The 26,453-nt window shown below is 43.5% G+C and overlaps 1 pseudogene; it reads right to left on the bottom strand.

The window, feature by feature from the left end:
* Positions 1–12,463: 12,463 nt before the first annotated feature.
* Positions 12,464–26,453, bottom strand: part of LOC139070185 (glucocorticoid modulatory element-binding protein 1-like) — a 214,411-nt pseudogene continuing 200,421 nt past the window's right edge.

Genomic DNA, 26,453 nt, shown 5'->3' with positions numbered 1-26,453 from the left:
GTCGAAATGTTTGGAGATGTTTATTTAAAGTAATTCTCACCCCCCATCGAGCATCTCATTTAACCAAAATTACAAATTATTACCACTTACATGTGTAAATATGGCCATTTTTTCCAACTTAAATGTGTTTTAAAGGTGGCAATAGTGTCCATGTCAGCCTGCCACCACAAGTGCTTTTTGATTGGACAATAATCCCCAAGAAATAATTGTGAAAATAAATGATTTTGTCAGTTTTTGCCACTGATATAATGAAAGTAAATTGTGAACTACCAAAGTCATTCATACATGTCCCAAATTCTTGTTATGCTGAGAGGATCCTGTAAGAGTAAACAGCAAAAATGGCTAAAATGTGTGTAGTCGCATCATTTGGTTCATTATAATGGGACCAGGCTGTCTGTTCAGGCATCATGCTGCCTTGAAATGTTACTGACATTCTAAAGCAAGCAGACAGAAATGTTAACACATAGGCAACACAGAGGAATTCTCTTCAACACCTCAAAATGTCACTCATTATCACTATTATGAAATGCTTGGTTACATTTATTCTTGCGTTTTTAAGATGCCCAATTATGCAAATATTTAACTATTCCTGTACTTTCTTCTTTTTCTTTTGTTTGACACTTTTGCTGCTGTTTTACAGCAGAATTTTCATATATTCTCACAGGAGAAGCATGTCTTCATACCTACCCAGGACAGCTGTAAGGCATATTTCTCCATAAATTAGAAGGTCTGACATGCTGTGTGCATTAAATTTGAATTTGATGTGTTAACAGTTTTTTCTCCCAAGCAAAAATAAATAAATAAAAAGCAGTCTCTGACATGGCAAATTGAAGAAATCTATTCTTAGATAACATGTGATGCACAAAAATTTAGTGTAAAAATTGCATATGTAATATGTGTTTAAAGAGATATTCATCCGACACATCCAAGCCAAGTAGTCCTGTTAAACAAGTTGCATGAATGGATGTTTTGCACATGATGCAGCGCATCCACTTTGCACAAAGTGTGTCTGTGACTCCTCTCCAACACAATTGATGCATTTAACTTTGACTCAGGGACTCAATTGAATCAAAATGTCTTTTTGCAGATGATTTGTCGTTTATTTTGCTGTTTGTCGTGCACAATATAGCTGAGGATTAAATTAAAGGTGGCCAAACAGATGTACCTAATGCTTCCGAGCATACGTGCACTCTGCAGACTCTAATGTCATTAGCCCCGAATTACAGATGAACGATGCATTGCTCATCAAATTACTTAATTTACCAAAAGCAGCATGCCAGAATAAAAGCTTTAATTACACCTTTCTTGATGCATGGCAGACATTTTTGTGCCCTGGTATTCAAAACATTATTTAAACAAAAGAAGCTCTTTTGGCTGGAATGCTGCACAATACTTTAATTTGCAGTAATGGGATGTTGCAAAGTAGCGTTTGATTCAAGCAGCAGGAACACATGTCAGCAGAGATGCTGAGAGCTGTGATGATAGTCATTTTATCAGCCGCCACTCACAACCCCCCCCCACCCCAACAAACAGCTACATCTGGACAGGCAGAGTCGTGCATGAATGTATAATAACATATCATCACGGCTCTGAGAGAAGTTGTCACTGTCAGTCACACAGATTTGGCGTGCAGCACCGATCTGAACGCAAACAGCAAGAAAGCTGCTTCAGAAAAGCTGTTTCACTCGTGTGATCGTCACAGGACCCAGAGGCTGGCTGCATTATCCCCCTGATGGGTTCTGATTTACACGGTTCTGGTTCAGGGAGGTCTGAGTGAAACATCTCAGATAAAAACAATAATAAACATCAAATAAAACGGGCCTGTGATTCATCAGCCTGCTTCCTGTAAGAGCTGTCCATAAATCTGCCAGCTTCTTATGGCTCTCATCAGCAACCTGACATTTAAAGAATTAATAAAGTGTGCAGAAGAAAATAAATGAATGAAAAAAGTTTGTTTTCATCATTATTGAACATTTTATTCATATGAATTCAGCTCTTTTACATTTATTAATAGTGAGAAAATAACTAATGAGTTCGGTTTTTGACGCAGCATTATCCACCCTCTTTCAGTCAGGCAGATGATTGAACAGACCCAAACCTGGACAGCAAAGATTTTTCACTGAGGCTCACGAACTCTGACCCCTGAGTGGTCCTCTACATGACAAGTTTAGAAACGTGTTCCTGACTTTGTATTATTTTTATGCACTTAGACTAGCATGAATAAAAATATTCCTCCCCCCATATTTTAATATGACAGTTAATTATTTTTCATCATAATAATAAAAATATTTTGCTTTGAGGATCATTAAGTAATTTTTTAAAAATGTACATTTAAACCCTAAAGTACCGTGTTATAGCGTGTTATAGTCATGTTTACATTCAGATACAAGCCAGCTTGTGTAAAAATGTTTTATTTCTCTCTAAAAACCAGAATTTAGGCCAGAATAACTCACAAAATGTTGATTTACAAACAAGATAAGAAAAACTTGGTGGTTAATCTACATACTAGGATTTAACACTGTTTGCTTCAGTTTGGTTAGATCCTGAGAAAAGATCGGACATTAGCATACGTAACGTGATGAAGGCGCCATTTCTACCCTAACAGCTGTTTCCCTTTGACCCAGTGTCAGTGTGTCTGAAACAGCCTGAAGGTCATACAGTCGTTTCTAAACTGTTTACATTCCAGCATGAAGACAGAAGAAAGAAGAATGAACTCTTTTCTTTTAATTAATCAAAGAACTCTATTTTAATAAAGCTAATCCATCTAAGTGTTAGTCAATATAATAAGATGTGACCGACCTGTGAAATTACAATATTAATCATCTTATTATGATCTTAGAAATGAAGTAATGTAACCGTAAATGCTCCAACAGGACTCATTTCACGTAGTGTTAAAAAGACATGACACACTTTTTTCACTGATCCAATCAGAATCTTACAGATCTGACGGAGGCGTGCTTTTGACGGTGTTTGGTCATTTTCATTCGACAATAAACCATAACATCCGAGGTATAAAACTACGCCACATCAGCTCTAACGCAGTTCAAAGCGTTCCAGAGCAAAGTGACGGAGTGGCCAATCCTGAACTTTAACTCTCTAACCAAAAGAACCACGACAAGCTGAGAGAAAATCCAGTCGCTATAACAACAAGCAAAGACAACAGCTCCTTTCAGAATAAAAGCTTCACTGACCCAGGCTGGGTCTGAACAGACGCCAATAAAAGTGTCATGTGCCGGAGGTAACTCTAGACGGGTCTGGGTGGAACCACGGCTCTTCTACCAGCTCTGTGTCCAGAGAGGGTCCGGTTGGACCTCGGCTTTCCTGATCTCACAGAGGACTTCCACCAGGCAGGTAGGCGCGGCTTAATGGTGTCTCATGCAGTTCTGAAACGAACCCAAGCTTATTCCAAACCAACATCTTCAGTTCCCATCAGAACTAATCGCTTCTTCTGATTTGTGGGTTCTGATTTACATGACACGTCATCCATTCACCGTCTCATCCATTTTCAGTCGTACTATACACTTAGTTCTTAAATAAGCCTAGTTTAATTGTTAGTAATAACATTTCTTAACTTTTAAACTTGACTCGTTCTATTCTGTTGTCTCTGAGTGAATACATAATGGTTACATAATCTCTGCAATAAAAAGATCCCATCTTCTGGTTTAAATAACCCCCGATCCATGAGGCGGATTTCATATTTCCTATGGAATCCCACGCCTTACCCCGGGTTTCCACGGGAGCCGTCAGCAGCACGTTACTGCAGCAGCACGTCTTGCTCGCGTAAGCTGCTGCTTGGCCCTTCCCATGAGACGCGAATCAGCAGGGGAGCAGCTGACACCGACAGAGCACGAAGTCACACGAGTGACTTCGTCAGTAAACACAACAACAAGCAGGAGAAAACTACAACATGGCTCCAAAATGTTTGTGTTTTTATGTTCTGTCCGTTTTATAATCGCCAATACGGACCTGAAAAACAAAGGAGACCGCTAGCTAGGTGATAACTTCTCACGGGGCCGCACAGTTAGTAACCTTTTTTAAAGTAAAGCAACCGGAAGGCAGTACGTTCTTTATTCTGAAAATCTCGGGAGCTTCTCTCCATTTCCGCGTCCGATTTCCTGTCTTTCCTTCCCCAAAAATGTCGAACTTGACCCGTTTCAGAGGCGTCGCGCGTAGGAAATAGAACCGGCGCGTAAAGGCCGCGACATGCTGCTCCTGAGACGCGGCCGACTCGCGCTGCTGACGGCTGCCGACGGCTCCAGTGGAAAAGGTTCTGTTGACCACAGCGGTTCCTATCAGCAGCTATGACGTGCTGCTGCAGTAACGTGCTGCTGACGGCTGCTGTGGAAAGCCGGGGTTATGGTTCATTAAATAAAATGTAAGAACCTGAACTTATCTTATGCACCAATATCTAGGATATTAATGCAATCGATAGAAGTTCATACCTGTCTTGGTTTATATTTAAATCCAAAGATTGATGTTTAATTTAAGATAATTAAATTTAATAGCAAAAGTTTATTTATTGAATCAGAAGTTTAAAAGAATCTTTGCTTATTCAATGACCAAAATATACACCATTCTGTGTTTCGTTTCAAAGAAGAGTCGGGTTTTTAAAAAGTTAAGAATTTATTACTAACAATTTTAAAAATGACTATTTGAAATGACAATTTGTAACAGCTTGATATTAAAACTTGTTATTCAACCAAACCTGTGTCTGGATGGAAAACTAAGGTGGAATGCGAGGTTTGGATGCGTGAATGAATCTCAGAAGGTTTCTTTCAGCGAGAAAAGCGTTCTGGGTGAAAAACGTTGTTTTGCAGCTAACTGATGTTTCTTAGACAGAACAGCATCGGACGCCTTCTGTCGGACAATATCTACCTCACCCAGTTCAGGAGACCCTCCTTGGATTCGAGATGTCAGGTGGAGAATTTCTTCCTCCGGGCACGAGGTTGGTAGAGAGACCTCGATGCGTCTCAAATCGGTCCTGAGATGTCTCCGTGGGTCACACGACTGATGAAACTATTTGCGTCTCAAAATCAATAACTCTGAAGGAGTTTTGCGTCAGCTGGAAACAGGTGCGTCTGTTCGAAGCTATTCTATCGGCGTGACAGAATGCTTAGTAGAGGCTTGGGCGGCCGTCCCTCGTCCTTTGGTATGGTTCAAGAACTCATGTTCAGCTGCGGAGATTTGGTTTTAACAAAACCTCAGAACACGCCCTCTCAGCGTCAGAAAGCTTGATGTTATGGCGTAAAGACATGTGAGGTGGTTAACCTTTACCCTGGATACACCCTCTGCATGAGGCGGTTAACGTGCAAATGACCTTCTGGTTTACTGAACACACATTACTGATTATCATAAATAATAATAATTATTATTACCCAAATCATAATAAGTCATTCCAGTAATTAAAATACATTTATACCAAACCAAGATGATTATTTATGGTGATTGTAATAAACAGTAATAAAGTCAAAGAGTTTATTAAAATTATTATTTTAAAATCTTGAAGTGTCCTTCATCTTGGGACAGAACAGCAGCAAATAAAGATGGTGTCTAGCAGACATCACGGCTCCTGGCGGGTTAATCTGTGGGACAAAGTTACAGCTCGACCCAGCTTGACTCAGCTGGGAAAGTGTGACCTTTGGTTCACAAATTAGAGGCCATTCATGACACTACACAGATTTCAAATAAGTTTATGAGAGAGTAAAATCTTGAATTTAGCCTGAAAATTTCGAGCATTTGCATTTTTTTTTATAAAATTACTCTGGCTTGTTGATGAGCGATAAAGTTTTTGGAAAAGGTTGCAGCAAATTAAAGTTCTCCTTGAACTTTGTGAAACCAGCAGCTTTTGTTTGGTGCATATTTTTAATTCTCCGAGTTATTTCACAGTTAATGTTGTTTTTAAACTTCTGGACTTTCAAAATGAGAGGTTGTTTTCATAAGGTAACCAATTAAAAATCACTGTTAACATTTTTAAATTAAAAACCAGGTTTCCCTGATTAATGATTGATCTAAGTTGAGCATCAGCCTGACGAGCGGACTAAATATGAATTTTATTTCTACGATTTAAGTCTATACATTAGAAAACAGATAAAGTTGTCATGATCTGCCCCGGCCTCCCTGACTGTGTCTCTCCTGCCTTGATTAACCTTATTGTTCTCACCTGTCCCTCGTTACTCTGCCCATGTGTTCCTGATTTCCCTGTGTATTTATACATCCCTCCTTGTTGCTGTCTTCATCGGATCATTGTTTGTTCATGCGTGTTTTGTCCCATCTCTCCTGTTGCACCATTAAACCATTTTTATTTTTTTCATCCGTGCCTGCTTTCCTGCCTCCTGAACCCTCCACCACACTTGGTCCGCCATCTCCACCCTTCACATCATGACAAAATTAACCAAAACGTTGTATTATCTATAGAGTCTAAAGTGATATAGAGTGAAATGATAGAGTGACGGAGTGAAAACACCATCTCACTCAGTGACTGAGTCTAAAACCTAAAGGTCAAAAGAAAAAGGACAATGTAGATTAAATGTCTGACTAATTACTTCATCAATCTTTCAGCTCAACTCTTTTATGTTTCATCTTTTAAAATGTCAGACAGGCCTGCCTAAAAGGAATCTTTAATCAGTTTTATTATTAATGTAACATTTTTGTGGCTGTAACATAACTGTCCTGTTTACAGCTGCGTCAGACAGAACATTCAAACCGCATGAGGCCTGTTTCCTGTCAGCGGCGCCGTAAAGCGGTGAAAGATTAGGAAGATTCTAAGGGCCCACAGCTGTCAGGGGCCCAAAACAGTTTCAAAGTTGAATAAAAAAAATAAAGTTTAAAAATCACAAGTACTTTACTTTGTAGTATTTTTATTCAGAGGTCCCTACTTTATTTTGACTAATTAATTTGGCCATTTTAATCATACTTATTAATAACTTTAACACATAACATAGTTTTTAGTTCCCTCCCTTTTAGTCATATATATATATATATATATATATATATATATATATACAGTAGATAGATAGATAGATAGATAGATAGATAGATAGATAGATAGATAGATAGATAGATAGATAGATAGATAGATAGATAGATAGATAGATAGATAGATAGATAGATAGATAGATAGATAGATAGATAGATAGATAGATAGATAGATAGATAGATCTTTTAGATGCTATGGGGAAAATGAACGCCAATATGGTGTAATGACGCCATCAACATGTAAATTAGCACGTTACGTCATCTGGCGACATCTAGCGACATTTGAGGGGAACTTAGCTACTTTCAGTCAAAAACAGTTGGCAACACTGAGTCCACCTGGCCGAGGGGCGCGTAGCAGGCGAGGCCACCTCATGCAGCAGTCAGACAGCAGAGTGCGCCGAGGCTGCAGTAAAAATATGTCTGCAAAAACAAAGTCTGGGTGACAGAAAAGGAAAAAAAGAAAGAAAGGAGAAAGAGGACAGGTAGAAGAGAGGGCGTCAGTATGTCACACAGTTTTTCTCAAAGAAAGGTGGGTTTGGTTAGTGAGTGGTTAAATTCAACCTGTTAGCTAGCTCTGATATCCACAGTGAGAGGAACTATGTTTCATCTAATTATGGTAAATGGGTTGTTGTCCTTGTCTCTACCAGAATCAGCATCTGGTGATATGTCAGCAGGTGTCCCCTCACAACCCAATGAACCTCAAGAAGGTGAGCAATGTAGCATGTTAGCTAGCAGCCTCATTTAAGGGGGTCTGTGGGAATCACTTAAGGCTCTCTTCTCTATCAGTACTATTACAAAGGAATATAAAAAGGCTAGTTTTGGTGATAAACACATTGATATATATAATTATCATTATGTGGAAAAACAATCAGTAAAAATGTATAGATGGTTTTGGATGCTGGGCAGGTTGAAGCATTGTTATTTAGTCTGTTAATGTAACATAAATCACTGTGAGATTATTACTGTGAAGCACCTTTTTGAAGGCACCGTACAAGAAAAAAAACCCTCTTCATCTACTAAACACCTTGAAATGAAATGTTCTGAATCTGGGAGGTTTTACAAGATGTAATTTGTTTATGTAGCTTTTAGAACACAAACCAAAAATCAGTCATTTCCAAATAATTCATCAGAGAGCAAAAATGAAACAAAAGCTATTAATAATTGTAATAAATAAACTTTATATAACATTGAACACAATGAAATCTAGTATTGATGATGGAGACCTACAGCTAATATCCTGCAGGAGTCTGTGCTGCATCTTCCCTGTTGTGCATTAATTTTAAAGACTGTTGTAACTTGGATTAAGGTTTTGTCACAAATGATAGCCCATATTGTAACACATATATCAATTTCATTATGTACAGAGCCTGGACCCTCCCATTGTCAGGTTTGGTCAGGACAAAGTATATACGTATTCATGCAAAGTTGTCCAACTTTAACATGTTATGTAACCCTAACTGACTCGGGTTTGAACTGGGTGCTTATTCATTTTGTGTCTATGATGAAGCCATAGAGACTTAATAAAGAAGTCACCTTGTGAGCAGTGAATCCTTAATTTTTGTCAGTCATACAGAAATACCTCCTCCTTGAACCGTCACCTTATCGTGGTGGAGGAGTTTGAGTGCCCTAATGATCCTAGGAGCTATGTTGTCTGGGGCACTTAGTGCCCCTGGTAGGGTCTCCCATGACAAATTGGTCTTAGGTGAAGGGTGAGACAAAGAACGGTTCGAAGGATCTTTCATGGCGGTTAAAACGAAGAGTCGGAGTACCCGGCCCGGAGGGTTACCGGGGTCCCACCCTGGAGCCAGGCCTGGGGTTGGGGCCCGTGAGCGAGCGCCTGGTGGCCGGGCTTTCGCCCATGGGGCCCGGCCAGGCCCAGCCCGAACCGGATACATGGGCTCGTCCAACTGTGGACCCACCACCCGCAGGAGGAACATGAAGGGTCCGGTGCAATGCGAATCGGGTGGCAGACCAAGGCGGGAGCCTTGGCGGTCCAATCCCCGGACAAGAAAACTAGTTTTTGGGACATGGAACGTCACCTCGCTGGCAGGGAAGGAGCCGGAGCTTGTGGCAGAGGTTGAGCGGTACCGGCTAGATATAGTCGGACTCACCTCGACACATTGCATTGGCTCTGGAACCCGAGACCTGGAGAGGGGTTGGACACTCTACTTTGCTGGAGTTGCTCCGGGTGAGAGGCGGAGGGCTGGGGTTGGCTTTTTGTTAGCCCCGAGACTCTCTGCCTGTGTGTTGGGGTTTACCCCGGGGGACAAGAGGGTAGCTTCCTTGCGCCTTCGGGTCGGGGAACGGGTCCTGACTGTTGTTTGTGCTTATGGGCCAAATATCAGTTCAGAGTACCCACCCTTTTTGGAGTCCCTGGGACGAGTGCTAGATAGTGCTCCATCAGGGGACTCCATTGTCCTGCTGGGGGACTTCAATGCTCACGTGGGCAATGACAGCTTGACCTGGAGGGGTGTGATTGGGAGGAACGGCGCACCTAATCTGAACTCGAGCGGTGTTTTGTTATTGGACTTCTGTGCAAGCCGCAGTTTGGCCATAACGAACACCATGTTCGAACATAAGGATGCCCACCGGTACACTTGGTACCAGGGCAGCCTAGGTCACAGGTCGATGATAGATTTTGTAGTCATATCATCTGACCTGCGGCCGTATGTTTTGGACACCCGAGTGAAGAGAGGGGCGGAGCTGTCAACTGATCACCACCTGGTGGTGAGTTGGATCAGATGGCAGGGGAACATGCCGCGTAGACCTGGCAGACCCAAACGCATAGTGAGGGTCTGCTGGGAACGCCTGGCAGAAGAACCTGTCAAGACGGTCTTCAACTCCCACCTCCGGCAGAGCTTTGACCACGTCCCGAGAGCAGTGGGGGACATTGAGTCCGAGTGGGCCTTGTTCCACTCTGCGATTGTCGAGGCGGCTGTTGCTAGCTGTGGTCGTAAGGTGGCCGGTGCCAGTCGTGGTGGCAACCCCCGTACCCGCTGGTGGACACCAGAGGTTCGGGGAGCCGTCAGGCTGAAGAAGGAGGCCTACAGGGCGTGGCTGGTCTGTGGGTCTCCGGAGGCAGCAGACAGGTACCGGATAGCCAAGCGGGGTGCAGCAGTGGCAGTTGCCGAGGCAAAATCTCGGGCGTGGGAGGAGTTTGGTGAGGCCATGGAGAAAGACTATCGATCGGCTCCAAAGAGGTTCTGGCAAACTGTCCGGCGCCTCAGGAGAGGAAGGCAGCAACTCGCTCACACTGTTTACAGTGGGGATGGGGAGCTGCTGACGTCAACTGAGGCTATAGTCGGACGGTGGAAGGAATACTTTGAGGAGCTCCTCAATCCCACCAATGCGCATTCCGAGGAGGAACCAGAGCTGGGAGGCCTGGGGATGGACTGTCCGATCTCGGGGGCAGAAGTTGCTGAGGTAGTCAAACAACTACACAGCGGCGGAGCCCCGGGGGCGGATGAGGTTCGTCCTGGGTATCTCAAGGCTATGGATGTTGTAGGGCTGTCATGGTTGACACGTCTCTACAACATTGCGTGGTCATCGGGGGCAGTTCCTAGGGAGTGGCAGACCGGGGTGGTGGTCCCCATCTTTAAGAAGGGTGACCTGAGGGTGTGTTCCAACTATAGTGGGATCACACTCCTCAGCCTCCCTGGAAAGGTCTACGCCAAGGTACTGGAGAGGAGGGTCCGATCGATAGTTGAATCTCAGATAGAGGAGGAGCAATGTGGTTTTCGTCCTGGCCGTGGAACTGTGGACCAGCTCTATACCCTTGCAAGGGTGATGGAGGGGGCATGGGAGTTTGCCCAACCAATCCACATGTGCTTTGTGGATTTGGAGAAGGCTTATGACCGTGTCCCCAGGGGCACCCTGTGGGGGACGCTCCAGGAGTATGGGGTGGGTGGCTTTCTGTTAAGGGCCATTCAGTCCCTTTACCAGAGGAGCGTGAGTTTGGTCCGCATAGCCGGTAGTAAGTCGGACCTGTTCCCAGTGAGGGTTGGACTCCGCCAGGGCTGCCCTTTGTCACCGGTTCTGTTCATCACTTTTATGGACAGAATTTCTAGACGCAGCCGTGGTGTGGAGTGTGTCGAGTTTGGTGGCAGGAGAATCTCGTCTCTGCTTTTTGCGGATGATGTGGTCCTCCTAGCTTCATCCAGCTCTGACCTTCAGCTCTTGCTGGGTAGGTTCGCGGCTGAGTGGGAAGCGGCTGGGATGAGGATCAGCACCTCCAAATCTGAGACCATGGTTCTCGACCGGAAAAGGGTGGCTTGCCACCTCCGGGTCGGGGGAGAGGTCCTACCTCAAGTGGAGGAGTTTAAGTATCTCGGGGTCTTGTTCACGAGTGAGGGTAGGAGGGATCGGGAGATCGACAGGCGGATTGGTTCGGCGTCTGCAGTGATGCGGACGCTGAGCCGATCTGTCGTGGGGAAGAGGGAGCTGAGCCAGAAAGCCAGGCTCTCGATTTACCGGTCGATCAACGTCCCAATCCTCACCTATGGTCATGAGCGTTGGGTAATGACCGAAAGAACGAGATTGCGGATACAAGCGGCCGAAATGAGTTTCCTCCGTAGGGTGGCCGGGCTCAGCCTTAGAGATAGGGTGAGGAGCTCGGACATTCGGGAGGGACTCGGAGTAGAACCGCTGCTCCTCCGGATCGAAAGGAGCCAGTTGAGGTGGTTTGGGCATCTGGTCAGGATGCCTCCTGGACGCCTCCCCGGGGAGGTGTTTCGGGCATGTCCTGCCGGCAGAAGGCCCCCGGGTCGACCCAGGACACGTTGGAGAGGTTACATCTCCAATCTGGTCCGGGAACGCCTTGGGGTCCTGCCGGAGGAGCTGGTGGACAAGGCCGGGGAGAGGACGGCCTGGAGCTCCCTAATTGGGATGCTGCCCCCGCGACCCGGACCCGGATAAGCGGAGGAAGACGAGACGAGACGAGACGATACAGAAATACTTGATTTCAAGAGGAAAGACAGCCGAAAAAGTAGTTATGTAAAGCTTTGACACAACATGGAAATTTAATTAGATATCCAAATTTGAATTTTATCGTCAAATAAAATTTTAGAATAAATAAACACATTTTAAGGGAGTTAAAGGGAAAAGGAGATTAACACCTTTCATCATGTGCATTTCCTGCTTTTTTTAGCAGTGATGTTGCTAATTCTGTTGAAGGAAATTCACTGTTTAATGAGAGACAGCTGGTGAAAATGATAAGTAAGAATGCATGTAGACCTATATAATTAAGCAAAACTGAAACACTAATATAAAGTATATATATTATATATTTTTTCTCCCTTCGAATCTGGGAGGGTGGAACCCCAGCTCCAGCTATGGACGAGCCCCCAGGGGGCCCAACTTGATGCTTTTTCATTGGGCCCAAAATCTCTGGCAGCCCCCCTGTTTCCACTACTGGAACTTCTGAGTCATTTTACCAGAACTTTGCAGCATGTGCATGTCCCCACCCAAATGGACAACTTTCTGGGTCGTTTTAGGAACCAACCAAGTACCTGAACTGTGGTATGGACTCAGAAATGGCCTGGTAGAGATGCTGGGTGGGATATGTGGTTAATGGTGTGGATTAATTGTTTAATTACAGTAATGCATTTGCAGTGGTCTCTGGTAGAAATGAAGGACTTGTAAGTCGTACTCTGGGGGATAACGTAACGCACCGGTGGACCTGTTTCAGGAACTAGAAGTGAGCCACATCAGAGGAGAAAGTAGCTTCAGACGACAGGAATTGGAGTCTTTTTATTCTGATATTTGGACATCTCACCTCTGATTGGCTTGTGTGTGTGTGTGTGTGTGTGTGTGTGTGTGTGTGTGTGTGTGTGTGTGTGTGTGTGTGTGTGTGTGTGTGTGTGTGTGTGTGTGTGTGTGTGTGTGTGTGTGGTGTGTGTGTAAACACTGTTATGGATTTTGCTCTCTTGATTTGGGCAGCACCTCTGGTCCACAGCTTGTTTCATTGAGTCCCAAAGCCTAAACATCTCACACAAGGAATGAAGAACGAGAACATCTAACACAACTAAAGAAACACATTGTAAAGCTTGAATAATGACTATGATGAGAGCAGGCACAGAACCACCCTCATTGATATTCATTCATTAATCTTCTGTTTCTGTCAAGATTCTCAGCTTGTATCTCCTTTGGAACGAAAAGAAAAAATACTTGGAAAAATATATCAGAATATGTGGCTCCATCATGAGCGGCGTGCTAAGAATTTTGTTTGCAGTGCTTCACAACGATGGAAGACTTCAGACTCTAGTGTAGACACACAGAATGAATGTGATGGAGAAACCGTTTCAACACTTGAGGTTTAAAAATGTTTTCATGACTTTCCAGTTCCTGTTCCACAACACCTGCTTGAGGATTTCTAGGTTTTCTAGGATTTCTAGGTTTGTGGTTACCATGGCGATCCTAACCCTAACTGACAGCAGCGTTAACATTTTTGTTGATTTTCTGGTTTCAGTTGCTTTTTTTACAGTTTATGTGTAATAATCAGGCTTTGTATCCGCTGAGACATTTATACATTCTGAATTATTTTTGGGATGCATTTATGTTGGATTTTGGATGGTATTTCTTTGGCTCCTTTTAGAAATACTTCAGAAATCTTCACGTTTCATGTTTACATGTTTCACTCTTCTCTATAACAATCCTACAATTGACTCGAATCAACATGATTTTTTTCTAGTAACAAAAAACTCCCCCTGAGGGACCTCACCTCCCTCCAGCAGGCTGACCTTCTCATTGCGAAGCTCCACCTGCTTAAGAGACACCAATGGTTTATTCCGGAGACCAGACAGAACCTTCCCCATCAGCCCAGTGTCAGCTTCTAGGAATTACAAGACCCTGAAATGGAGCTGTGTTTTAAATAAACACACCATTAACAAAGATGTAATATGAGTGAGCATACAATCAAAAGGAACACACTAGAGATAAATATCAAGCATAAATAAGGTGGAGGGGTAGAGACAGTGACATCGCACAGTGAGATCTGAGGAGAGAGGATGCTTTGACAGAGTAATAAAGGGGAGAGTAAAAGACAGAAAAATATGTCAAGGGTAGAGGAAAATATATATAAAAATACATTTAAAAAAGTGGAGGATCAGTTTTTCAAGAGAGGATATTAAATGTGTGAAAATGGGTTAGGAAGATGAAAGAAAGGAGGGCAGGACGGGTTTGAAGGAGAATATAATATTACTTTAAATCTGGGCATAACAGAAACACAATTTTTGTAAATTAGACAGATGAACTGTCTGACCTTCTAAATGTCTCAGCAGAAATGAACAAATGCAGGTCAGTGTTCGCAGAAACCTCAGTCCAGCTTCTGAGGAAAACATTCCAACTACGTGAGTCTGTTTATTCTTTGTTGTGGTGAACCACTATAAATAGACTCTGTTCTGTAAAGTAGGAAGCCTCTGAAGGATTCTTGCTGAGATTTGTTGGTTTTTTTCTAAGCTCAATGATGAGTGAAACAGCACGGTCAGCAACGCGCTCCAATCGGCCGCACGCTACCTCACCAGGAGCCTTTTTCCTGACTGAGGTCCACCTGGAGAAAAGCCTAATCAGGTCACCTTTAAAAGCCCTTAAATCAAAGTGCCGACCCTGGACAGCAGCAGTCACACCTGGAAATGTCAGCTGCTGTCAGTGGCCATTTAAATGGACGAGACTGAGGTCAGCAACTTTTTGAGGACGGGAACTTTCCACAAGCTGCCGATTCAGAGGGCTCGCTGCATCGAAGAGGTCAAACCTCTGTGGCTGTGAGAAGTGTGACATCAGCAATGGGCAATGCTCATTGGAACGTTAGCATACATGTATCATTAGCATTCCTGCTTCATATGTTCACTTCAAAATTTGCATTGATAAAGCATAACTAGAGTGATGTTTGGCAGAGAAAATGAGATCAATGCAACAACTGCTAAATATTGTAACGTGAGGAAATATGGGTTTTCTGTCACAATGGTGGTGTTGGACGCAGCTGGGTCATAGCTGGGTCGCTGAGAACTTTCACCCACAGATTAAGACCTGAACGCCAGCGAGTCTGGGAGGAAACCATAACATCTGCCACCTGCAGTCTACCAGAAGATGTGTTTACATGAGTTGTACCCAGACCAAGTCAAAACATAAAGTTTAAACTTCTTTTTCTTGATTTTAATGTTAAAATAACCATTATCATTTTGCTCATTATAAATGTGTTTAATCAAATGAATGACTATTATGCTTTGGGGTAATTATAATGGATTAATGAATCCACACTTAAGTAGATAATGTTGAATGTGTGGTACTGACCTTCACACTCAAGCACACAAACATTCACACACACCCACACACATCTGCCCACAGTAAACTCCAGACACATTTGATGACGCACATGTTTTGCTTTGAGAAGAGAGGTTTTTGGTAAGTTTTCAGTTTTATGATGCAGTTCGTGTTGGACAACGGGAAAGAACAGACCTGAAAACCAAAGGGGGGGCAGAGCCTGTTGACTCGTTCTTCCCCCCTTTCACGCTGTTTCTGCCAAGCCAGGCAGAATAGCTGAATCGCGACTTCTAACGAAGACTCATTACCGAGTCTTTTGATTTCTGAGTGAATTAACTTAAGAAAGCGCATCGATAAAACGCTCTACCATCCACGTGTACCAAGGACAACTCTGGACCGGTTCCGTTCGACACCTACGTCTCCTGTCAGCCGCCGGTGTCATCTGGATGAACCACAACATCCTCCACGGCCCGGATCCGAAAGAGGGTCCACAAGAGTTCGGTGAGACAGAGCACGGTTTTAGCGTTTGATGCAGTTCTCTGATAAGACCTAAGTTTATCCAAACCATCACTTCACTCAGACACCTGTTTCTTCCTGAAGCAAAATCAGACTCACACACGCATTCATGTCACAACATTCTCAATCTTCATAAATTCACCAGAAGGTCTATTTGAGCAAGAACAGCATATAAACTGTTAAAAGATTGTCCCACAAAGTTGCCAATGTGATTGTTATTTCCTGTTTGTCAATTTTCAAAATCATTAGTTTAACTTGAAGAATTAAAACTGTTAATCCTTCAAACTTGTTTCCTCATTGAACTGAAACACAGACACTCAGATATTATCGGCAGTTTATGGATGAAAACAACCTTTGAGTCTTCTGAACAATATAAAATTTGGTTATTGATTTATTAAAATTAATATTCCGAATTAATACGTAGCATGGTTTCTCTTTAATAAAAGAACATAAATCCATAACGCTACAATATACAATAAGCAGCAGATGACAAACCTAAAGCCAACAGGACCACATCATCTGCAAAAAGCAGAGGCCTGACCCTCAGGCCACCAAAACAAATCCCCTCCACACCTTGGCTGCGCCTAGAAATCCTGTCCATAAAGGTCATGAACAGAATCGGTGACAAAGGGCAGCCTTGGCGGAGTCCAACTCTCACTGGGAACGAGCTCGACTTCCTGCCGGCAATGCGGACCAAGCTCTGGCACCGGTCATACAGGGACCTAACACAACATATATATTAAAATAAAATTTATAAAATACCTATTTGAATTTCATACTTTTAGTTGTTTTTCCTGCTCTCCCAAGAAAGAAAAACACAACAGCTGTCACTGAAATGTGTTTAAAATCAGAAAAGTAAATTTTAACTTAAGGAAAACCCTGAGATTTAATTTGAGTTGTGGTTGAAAAGTGATATTTCAAAGATAAGCATGATAGAACCCATAAATAGATTTGTTGTTTGGGGCGACCACTGCAGCCAAATGATTTCTGCGACTCGATCAGACGTCAGCAGCTGTCATGTTTCTTATGTTACCCTCTCCTTCACATTTAACTTCTCATGTCGGGGTTGTAACAGGTGTTTGACCCACAGCTCATTACTAAAGTGTTCTAGGCTTTCTGGGACACTTTTGTTTGTTTTTTGAAATATTCTTCTCAACCACAATTCAAAAGCAATATTTTATTTCTAGGATCAAGAACAGTGTCTTTCCCTAAGTCACATATGTCAGACACAAGGCCCACGGGCCAGATGTGGCCCGCGAAGCATTTTTATGTGGCCCGCGAGATAAATATCAAAAATATATTAAAACTGGCCCGCTGGCCGATTTTACCGCAAATACTTCAACTCCCATGATGCTTTGCGGCGTTAGCGCGGAGCCGACGCGCCCCCTCCTTTGTGTTTTTTCCAGTGTCTGCTGCCGGTGTCTGCAGCTCCGCCGTCTCGGACCAACTAAACACTCCTCTCACTCAGCGCTGAGTTCACTCAGCTGTTTTCTGATGTTGAAGCCCAGAAACAGAGATTCTAGCCGCTCAGTAATGTGTTCACGACTGAAAGAGAAAGTTTTCTAACTGACGTCCAGACAGAGCCGATATAACTCCAGCGAGCAGCGACACGCTCAAACCAGCACGGCTCTGTCGTTGTGTTTCCTCCCAGACACACAACAACGTGGTCAAGCTGCTCAGACATGTTCATCAGCACAAACCTATGTGAGCACCTGTTGTCATCTAATGTTGTCATTATTATGATGAAGATGAACAAAACAACAGGAGTCTCCTCCTCAGCTCAGATCAACCCCATGATGCAGGTATCTGGCTGGAACAGGTGAGCATCACAGTAAACCAGTGGAGCAAACTGAGCTTTAAATATGTTGGTTTTATGCTCTTTTTTCTGCTCCAAAACATGAAAGTTAACAGGTGAGATGTTGCATTTTCATTTAAGATAAAATGATATTTTATTTTGTTGTTGGCCCGTGAGAAAAGATTTAACCTACAGTAAACAGGAAGTGGAAAGGCTGCAGATAGATGAATAGAATAGAAAATCCCTTTATTGTTCCTCAGTGGGGAAAGCTAGATGTCACAGCAGCGATGACACTTATTACAGGAGAAAAAAAGGAGAATAAAAAATAAGAAAAATGAATAAACAAGAAAACATAAATCCTGAATAGATTTTAAAAATGCTGATTATACCACAAGTAATGAATACCACTGATGCATTTTATTTAAAACTGACTTACTCGTGTGTAATTTGGTTATTCCACATTCAGTGTTAATGCAGAAATGTTTGTTTCCAAATTTAAAGGTTCAAAATTGCATACATGTTGATAAAGAAAATGTGCAAATTTGCCATCACTTTTTCAAAAAATATTAAGTTTGGCCCTCGACTCCGTCCCAGAGTTTCATTTCGGCCCCGTGTGAGTTTGAGTTTGACACCCCTGCAAGTGATCACTACTCTGAACACACATTTATTTCCTTTTCAGTTACTCATCTTACACAAATATTCGGACCTGCACCATTGTGTTATCGTTGTGCCGGCAGCATATTGGGTTGTTGTACAAAGACAATAAAGCTTTCCAATTTTAATTACTTTTGCTTTATAAGAATTTAACAATTTTTCGTTCATATTTTGAGTTTCTAATTATTTCAGTGAATTTTTCCTTTTCTTGAGATATGAATAAATCTGAGCATTACCGCATAGACGTGGCTCAGATCTTACTGTGGTGTCCAAGAGAGGATTTGTTTTCATATTCCTGTATAGAAGTTAACGATATATTTATTATATCAGTTCATAAGTGTAATCTGGTGCTTTTTGTCATCATTAAGTGGATCCAAACGTGTAAGTTAAAATCTGGGCTACGCCCTGGATCTTTTTCAATCCTAAATCCGCCCCTGCTTGAGCCATGTTGATGATGATGAACTGTCTGATGACGAAGATACTGTGACATGTTAGCACTGAGCTGCTGGAGAGAATTGCTTCTGTTCATTTCAGCTTTTGGTCATCATTTCATTAAAGAAAAAGGAAGAATCACTGGAAATGTTCCTTTCGAAGCAGCTTCCAGACTTTTTGGTTTGTCGTCTTACCGATGTGACTGCAGTTTAAACGCACGTGGGACAACAAAGACGGCTAGTGTGAAAGTCAGCTGAAACCTACCTATCAGGAAAAGCATACGTCCTCCAGCAGGGTCAGAGCCAGACATGACAGGCATGACAGCGGGCTCCCCGAAGGAGTCGGCGTGTTGAGCAGGACATCAGGTTTAGCGCTGCGGCAGGTGTGGCTGCATATAGATTCATGCTGGTAGAAGTCGATCTGGCCAGAGTCCATCATTTTCCTGCAAGGAGGACAGGCAGGTTAAAATAAACCAACAAGCAAAGCATCTGAGAGAGGCCCGTTGCTTTGCAGCAGCTGAGGGGATGAATGTGCTGAACAACCCTAACAGCCTCCCCGTGTTTGTGGCAGAGCTCGTCGATCGGGCCTCGAGAGGAAAGGAGATGAAAACAGCAGATACTGCCTGTTGAGTTTTGTGTATTACCTCAGACGAACATCAACAACAAGTGCTGACATGATAAAGAGGTGAGATGCATCGCTTACAGGTGAACCGTTTGATGCTTCTATCATCAGAGCTGAGATTACTCTCCCCCTCTGGTGTGCAGCGGAAACCGACATGATGAGAATCACATGAAAGGAAGAGGCTGATGTGTACGGCACGTTAACCTCGACACGACAGCAATAAGAGATCCTAGAGGAGACGGCAGGAGGAGGTGACATTAATGTTTCAGAGATGTACCTGAGCATCAGCCTCCCATTCTGATGGCCCTCCTCCAGTCCTTCAGAGTGGCTTTTCTTGCCAACTTTACAAACTGCTTGGAACTAATGAGCTGGTGGTTGAACTGCAGAAAAGAAGATGAGAAAATCAAATCATTGATCATTGATTTAATTTTCAGTATGAGTTTATATCCATTAACGGTGGGTTTATATCCAGAAAATGTAAACGTGTTTACGAGGAAAGATGGCGGCGCGCACAGACGCAGCGGCTCTGAGCTCTTCACTTAGGCTTTTTACCATGTTTTGTGTCGTCTTTTTATGTTTTATTATGGACTATTGCGGAGCGAAACTCACGTATGACCGAGGGGAACTATACAGCATCGGATACAACTGCCGGATGCCCATGACAAAGGAGTATCAAAGCTCCCACAACATCCCTCCGATTATAGCGAGGCCATTGGACGCTCCGTGGATCGTTGTTGGCTCAGTTACGCGTCGTAGGAGGCGGAAGGAACGCAAACAAAAGCGGGATTGCCGGTCTGGTCTGCAAGCCAGACTAAAGAGGCAGCCATTTAAACCACCACTCCCAAGCATTTTCCTGACCAACTCACGATCTATTGTCAACAAAATCGACGAATTAGATTTACTACTCACAGCTCATTCACTCACTCGGGACTGCTGCGTTCTGGTCGTGACGGAGTCCTGGTTACGAGAGGACATTCCTGATGCGTCAGTGCAACTACCGGGCCGCACTCTACACCGTAGCGACAGGAAAGCTTCAGCTGGAAAACGCAGAGGAGGAGGTTTGTGTATCTACACACACAACAACTGGTGTACGAACAGCAGGATCTCTGCTACATTCTGCTCACCAGATGTAGAGACGATATCTGTCACGTGTAGACCGTTTTATCTGCCTAGGGAACTAACTGTTGTGATGATAACAGCAGTTTATATACCACCGGATGCCAATGTCAGTCTAGCCCTTGATCATTTATATTATAAAATCAGTGAACAGCAGCAAACATATCCTGAAGGAGTACACATTATAGCAGGGGATTTCAATAAAGCGTGTTTGAGAACTGTGCTGCCTAAATTGGTCCAACATGTGAAATGCCCCACGAGAGGAAACAACATCTTGGATCATGTTTACACAAATATTAAACAGGCTTATAAATCCGTTTCTCTCCCCCACTTGGAAAGTCAGATCATCTCTCTCTGCTCCTCCTACCTGCATACATACCACTGAAAAAAAGAACAAGGCCAATTATTAAAACCATTAATACTCTTACAGATGAAGCCTTGGCTCAACTGCAGGACCGTTTTGCTCATACAGAATGGAGCATTTTTGAAAACGAGGATCTCCAAATTTACACAGATACTGTGCTCTGCTATATCAAACATTGCATGGACACTGTTATCATTCACAAGCAGGTTCGGATCTACCCCAACTGTAAACCCTGGATGACGAGTAAGGTCAGGGTACTGTTAAAGGCACGTAATGCTGCATACGCGTCAGGAGACCAGGCCAAGGACTGGCGGGCAAGGACTGATCTTAAAAAGGGAATCAAGGAGGCTAAAGTGAGCTACACCAAAAAGCTGTCGCAACATCTGTCTGCCAGCAACCCAAGGAGGGTCTGGGAAGGACTGAGACATATTACCAAATACAAGGACAGCAGATCTAGCACTGAAATAGGAGCTTCATTAGCCAAAGAACTCAACTATTTCTTTGCTCGTTTTGAGAATACCAGCTTCCCCACAACTAACATCACTCCTATAACATCACCTGCTGAGTTTGGTTCAGATACACAAATACTCACACTTCAAGAACAACAGGTTCGCACCGTGTTCAGGGCTGTTCATCAGAGGAAAGCGGCTGGTCCTGATGGTATTCCTGGCAAGGTGCTGAAGAACTGCGCAGAACAGCTGTCCATGGTATTCACCAAATTATTCAATCGCTCCTTGTCTGAAGCTATGGTTCCATATTGTTTGAAATCAACAACAATAGTCCCACTCCCCAAGTCTACTACAATCAACAGTCTCAATGATTACAGACCCATAGCACTCACACCGGTGGTGACCAAGTGCTTTGAGAAGCTGGTGCAAAAACATATCAAGGACTTCCTCCCACCCAGCATGGATCCCTGCCAGTTTGCATATAAAGCAAACAAGTCTACTGAGGATGCCGTATCTAATGCTCTCCACTCCTCTTTGCAACATCTGGAGAACCCCGGCACCTCCGTTAGAATGCTTTTTATTGATTTTAGCTCTGCTTTTAATACCATAATCCCAAACATCCTTGTAGCTAAGTTGATTAACCTGAACCTCCCCCTACCACCTGTGGCTGGATCAAAGCTTTCCTCACCAATCGCCCACACGCTGTCAGGTTTGGTGACAAGTGGTCATCCACTCTGATGCTCAGCACTGGTTCCCCTCAGGGCTGTGTGCTAAGCCCCCTGCTGTTCACCATCTACACCCATGACTGCATTCCTATTCATCGCTCTAATAAGATCATGAAGTTTGCAGATGACACCACTCTTGTAGGTCTTATCCATAACAACGATGACGCAGCATACAGAGATGAGGTTTGCCATTTATCAGAATGGTGTGATGATCACAACCTCTCTCTTAACATCAAGAAGACCAAGGAGATGGTTATTGACTTCCGAAGGAGTAAGGATGCCCCCCGCCCTCTCTGCATTAAAGGAGCTGAGGTGGAGAGAGTTCCCTCCTTTAAGTTTCTCGGGATTTACATCTCTGAGGATCTGTCATGGACAATCAATACCACTGCCTTGGTCAAAAAAGCACAACAGCGGCTGCACTTCCTGAGGGTCCTGAAGTGGAACAGGCTGCAGACCAACCTCTTGGTGTCTTTTTATCGAGCAGTCATTGAGAGCGTGATGACTTACGCTATCCCTGTGTGGTACGCGGGGTGCACAGTAGCTGATAAAAACAGATACCAGAGGGTCATTAGAGCGGCGGAAAAGGTGATTGGATGCACCCTTCCCTCCTTGGACACTATCGCCCTGCAGAGGTGTCTCACTAGAGCAAGGACCATCTCCAGGGACATTTACCACCCAAACCACTACCTTTTTGCCATGCTGCCCTCTGGGAAAAGGTTCAGATCCCTCAGCTGCAGGACCGACAGACTGAGGAAGAGTTTCTTTCCCTGGGCTGTTAGAACCCTGAATGGACAGAAAAATCAACTCTATTGATATTATTTATTGTATTTTGTAATGTTTTTGTTTTTATTGCATGCATGGTGCATATTGTACTTGTTTTAGCTATTTTTCTTAGTATCTTTAGCGGACTGCCTGCTCAACCATTTGGTATAGCATATTTTGAGACACCATGTTTAATGGACAGGATTATTTAACTTAACTTAACCTTATTGAGCCATCTCTACCACTTGGTTGAGTTATGTTGTACTAAAAAAATCCACTAGATGGCACTGTGTCAGGAAATTGCAGGCCTCATCTGCAGTGCTCCCACCAGGAAATCAGAAACAAAAAAATCACTCTGGACACGTGGACTGTTTTGGCAAAAAATTGTGAAGGTAAGTACATTTTTCCACTGTAAAATCATGTCATAGTATTTGCAGAACGTTATTATGTCATTTGATACCAGAAAATAACTGTAATCAATTCAGAATACATTTTCTAAAACATGCTCAACCAAACGGTTGAGTTATCAATTGATGGTAAGGTTAGCAACACTAAGCTAATGTTTAGAAATTTAGTTTTGACATGTTAAATTGACTATTTTCCATGAAATAAAATGATTTAATGATCTATAAATTTAAGTATTAGGTGTTTTAATTGTTTTACATGACAAAGTAAATTAAAGCTGCAAGCAGCGTCGTTCGGCCCTCGCAGCTCCGCGCCGCTCCGGCCTGGCCGACAGCCCGGGGCACCAGGGCACGTCTGGCAGAACAGAAACGTCAACCGCCCCGACACTAGAAACCGCAAATGGCCTCCTAGTCCGCACCTCACCCTTACTCAGCATCCCCTCTGAGCTCACCATTAAATTGAATTGTAAGGGTGCGGCGTTACGCCAGAATTCGCCATGGCATCAAAGCCCTTCCCTTTCTGGAAAGCTATCAGATCTGAATGGTCAATACAGCATCATGAAGACAGTGCATGACCTTGGTGTCTTGTTGACTAAATTAGAGGGGACAAATATGGGCATTTCAGCATAAAAAAATAGACTTCCTGTGGTCAGGGGGCGGGGCTTAGGTGATGTCAGCTGTCCACATTGTCATTTTTTACAGATATGGTCAATGATCACACAGACAAAGTTTGAAAAAGATCTGATCTTGCACATGGGAGTTATTAAGTCAAGTAAAGTAATGGCGAAAGGTCAAAGTTTGAGACTTAGCCACGCCCACACCTTTCAACTTTTGAAAAATGCGACGGTTGAATTTTTTCCCCTACGTCTTAAGAGTATATAGTAGAAGTTTGAAAGTGATTGGTGAAAAGGGCGACGGAGCATCACTCTCCAAACAACGTGTGCGAAAACCACTAAATCGCGTACTTGGACCAAAATGGCTGACTTCCTGTGCGACTTTACGCTTGGCTCCAAGAGACTTTTTTGTAGGTCCTGAGACCCCACATTAGTGTACCAAATTTCGTAATCTTCAGTCAAAGCATGGCTTGGGGCTATTAGTTTAAATGGTCCTAGGGGGCGCTATTTAAGAAAATAGGCCACGCCCACAAATTTCAGCTATGTTTGTCTCTTGGGGGTCAGACAAGGATCACTTACAAGAAGTTTCGTAGCGCTATCACAATAACTGAAGAAATGAGAGGCAAACGTATTTCCATGGCGTGATGGTGATTTTCGCCATGCTGCCAAAGCCCCGCCTTTACTCGAAACCTGCCAGTACTGGATACCAAGTGACCTCAAGTTGTCTACTGCTATTTGCCAGAGATTATTGGTGATTGGGTAAAAGGAGTCCAATAGGAAGCTGTGAAAAAAAGAGTGGCGTGGCGAAAGGTCAAAGTTTGAGGCTTAGCCACGCCCACACCTTTCAACTTTTGAAAAATCCGACGGTTGAATTTTTTCCCCGATGTCTTAAGAGCATATGGCAGAAGTTTGAAGGAGATTGGTGAAAAGGACGACGGAGCATCACTCTCCAAACAACGTGTGCGAAAACCACTAAATCGCGTACTTGGACCAAAATGGCCGACTTCCTGTACGACTTTGCACTTGGGTCCAAGAGACTTTTTTGTAGGTCCTGAGACACCACATTAGTGTACCAAATTTCGTAATCCTCAGTCAAAGCATGGCTTGGGGCTGATAGTTTTAATGGTCCTAGGGGGCGCTATTTCAGAAAATAGGCCACGCCCACCGGATGTTCACATCAGTTCTTTTGAGGGGCCGGACTAGGATCACTCACAAGAAGTTTCGTGACGATATTTTTAGAAATGACGAAATGGGAGGCAAACGTAAGGCCACGGCGGTACGCCTGACTTCGCCGCGCCGCCACAGCCCCGCCCTCTGTCGAAAACTCCCATAAAGTGACGCCAAGCAACCCCCACTTGTCTTGAGTTAACAGTTACAAATTTGTGGGGATTGAGTGAAATGGGGCCATTTGGGACCTTTCATAGTAAAACTTGACCTTTTTGGTCCTGAGGGGGCGGGGCTTGTGTGATGTCATCATCCGACCATTCATTTTACTTTGTGGGAGGATGACAAATGACCACAGAAAGTTTGGTAACTCTATTCCATTCAATTATGAAGTTATAGCAGTTTTAATTTTTTTGGCGAGTAGTCAAACTTCGAGGCCTGGCCCCGCCCCTTCAGCATATACGAAAACTCAGAATCCTTGTCTCATTTTGTTCGGCCATTTCTTCTGAGCAATTTTATACCATTTTTGAGACGATCGTGCGAAAATTGATCGAGCAATCCAATCAGAGACTGACCCTAAAAACGGCAAAAACGGCCAAAAATCGCCATTTCATCCCAAAATGGCCGACTTCCTGTTTGATATTGACCATGCTTGCAAGAGACTTTTCTGTGCGGACTGTTGAGTACTACAAGTGTACCAAATTTCATAACTGTACGATAAACTAAGCTTTATGGAGAGGGGTTTTTTTCACTTTGTAGGGGGCGCTGTTCAGCCATTTTCTTTGCGATTTTTTTGGGACCTTTAAAATATCAAATTTTTCACCAGGCCTGACAATTGTGCAAAATATTGTGAGTTTTGGGGTATGTTAAGGTCCCCAAAAAGCCATTCATTTCGCGCACGGAATAATAAATAATAATAATAATTAAAGCTGCAAGCAGCGTCGTTCGGCCCTCGCAGCTCCGCGCCGCTCCGGCCTGGCCGGCAGCCCGGGGCACCAGGGCACGTCCGCAGAACACAAACGTCGACCACCCCAACACCAGAAACTGCTAACGGCCACCTTGTCCGCAACTCACCCTGACTCAGCATCCCCTTTGAGCCCACCATTATATTTTATGTCTCACCACTAGGGAATCCTCTATCTTTACCACACTGGTGGTGTGATGACAGTGACCAACTTTAATGCTATTCTGACCATGTTTTTTAAAGTTATCGAAGGATAACGTTATCTAGGTGGCGCTGTGACCAAATACAGAAAAGTCCCATTGAGGTCAGCTTTGGTGACATTATATAACATTCACCAACCGTTTGTGCCTCATTGGCTAAAGGGCATGATTGTTCATTGCCATATTCAGTTTCGGGCAAATCGGAGGCCGTTTGTGGAAGTTACAGTCAAATGTAAGGTCATGGCGTCACGCCAGCATTCACCATGGCATCAAAGCCCCTCCCTTTCTGGAAAGCTATCAGATCTGAATGGTCTTTAAAACATCATGAAGACACTGTATGACCTGAGTGTCATTTTCATTAAATTAGAGGGGACAAATATGGGCATTTCACCATAAAACAATAGACTTCCTGTTGTCAGGGGGCGGGGCTTAGGTGATGTCA

This window comes from Nothobranchius furzeri, chromosome 5, assembly GCF_043380555.1.
Source record: "Nothobranchius furzeri strain GRZ-AD chromosome 5, NfurGRZ-RIMD1, whole genome shotgun sequence".
NCBI classification, from domain to species: domain Eukaryota; kingdom Metazoa; phylum Chordata; class Actinopteri; order Cyprinodontiformes; family Nothobranchiidae; genus Nothobranchius; species Nothobranchius furzeri.
Note: the sequence above shows the minus strand (reverse complement) of the source record. Positions and strands in the feature narration are given on the sequence as shown.